This window comes from Triticum dicoccoides, unplaced genomic scaffold (genome assembly GCF_002162155.2).
Source record: "Triticum dicoccoides isolate Atlit2015 ecotype Zavitan unplaced genomic scaffold, WEW_v2.0 scaffold1263, whole genome shotgun sequence".
NCBI classification, from domain to species: domain Eukaryota; kingdom Viridiplantae; phylum Streptophyta; class Magnoliopsida; order Poales; family Poaceae; genus Triticum; species Triticum dicoccoides.
Genome location: NW_021188599.1, coordinates 8,956 through 11,018, shown reverse-complemented (window position 1 = coordinate 11,018; position 2,063 = coordinate 8,956).

Genomic DNA, 2,063 nt, shown 5'->3' with positions numbered 1-2,063 from the left:
AATTAAACTCATGAGACATACCATCTATGCCAACAATGACAATATTCTTTTCACAATCAATCTTAGCACTAGCAGTATTCAAGAAGGGTCTACCAAAAATAATGGGACAAAAATCATCTTGTGGGGAACCAAGAACAAGAAAATCAGCATGGTATTTAATCTTCCCACACAAGACTTCAACATCTCTAACAATCCCAATAGGTTTAATGGTGTCCCTATTGGCAAGCTTAATAGTAACATCAATATCTTCTAATTCAACAGGTGCAATATCATGCATAATTTCTTTATAAAGATCATAAGATATCGCATTAGCACTAGCACCCATATCACATAAGCCATGATAACAATGATCTCCTATTTTAACAGAAATAACAGGCGTGCCTACAACAGGTCTACGGGTCTTAGTATCGGGTCTAGCAATATTAGCAGTTTCACCCACAAAAGAGATAACATGCCCATCTAAGTCTTCATCCAAGAGATCTTTAATCATAGCAATACCAGGTTCAACATTAATTTGCTCAGGAGGTGTATAAGTCCTAGTATTACTCTTACGAGCAACAGTCGAAGCTTTAACATGATCTTTTATCCTAACAGGAAAAGGAGGTTTTTCGACATAAGCAGTAGGAATAATGGGATCACTATATGTAATAGTCTTTTCTTCGACTGTAATAGGTGCAACTACTTTCACTTCAATAGGAGGATTATATTTAAACCACTTCTCTTTAGGGAGATCAACGTGAGTAGCAAAAGTTTCACAAAAAGTAGCTACTATCTCAGAGTCAAGTCCATACTTAGAGCTAAATCCACGAAAAGCATCAGTATCCATAAAAGATTTAACACAATCAAACTTAGGTGTCATACCTGAATCCTTACCATCATCAGAACCCCAATCTTCAGAATTGCATTTAATTCTTTCCAATAAGTCCCATTTGAAATCAATAGTCTTCAGCGTATAGGAACCAGCACAGGAAGTATCAAGCAAGTTGCGATTATCAAGAGAAAGCCGAGCATAAAAATTCTGAATAATCATTTCCCGAGAGAGCTCATGATTGGGGCATGAATACAACATTGACTTAAGCCTCCCCCTAGCTTGAGCGATGCTTTCTACTTCGCGAGGCCAGAAATTATATATGTAATTATGATCACGATGAACAAGATGCATATGAAAGAACTTCTGGTGAAATTCCAACTTCAATCGCTTATAATTCCAAGATCACGTATCATCACATAGCCTATACCATGTCATTGCATCTCCCTTCAAAGATAAAGGGAAGACCTTCCTTTTGACAACATCATCGGCAATACATGCAAGCTTAAATAATCCACAAACTTCATCCACAAAGATAAGGTGTAAGTTGGGATGCAATGTTCCGTCTCCTGCAAAAGGATTAGCTAGCAGTTTTTCTATCATATCCGAAGGAATCTCAAAGTGAATATTTTCATAGGTTCAGTAGGTTGAGGAGCATCTCTTTGTTCTTCTGGTTGGGGTGAAGATACCCCAAACAAGCTCTTCAAAGGATTAGTTTCCATAGTGACAAGTAACAAAAATTTCAGCACACTAAATAAATGTTTCCATACCAAGTTCCAGTCACCAAGAGCACTACGCTCCCCGGAAACGGCGCCAGAAAAGAGTCTTGATGACCCACAAGTGTAAGGGATCTATCGTAGTCCTTTCGATAAGTAAGAGTGTCGAACCCAACGAGGAGCAGAAGGAAATGATAAGTGGTTTTCAATAAGGTTTTCTCTAAAAGCACTGAAATAATAGGTGATAGATAGTTTTGTGATAAGATAAATAGTAACGAGCAAAAAGTAAATAAAGTAGATAAAGTGCAGCAAGGTGGCCCAATCCTTTATGTAGCAAAGGATAAGCCTGGACAAATTCTAATAATGAGGAAGGAGCTCCCAAGGACACATTGGGAATTATCGTCAAGCTAGTTTTCATCACGTTTATAAGATTCGCGTTCGGTACTTTGATAATTTGATATGTGGGTGGACCGACACTTGGGTACTGCCCTAACATGGACAAGCATCCCACTTATGATTAACCCCTATTGCAAGCATCC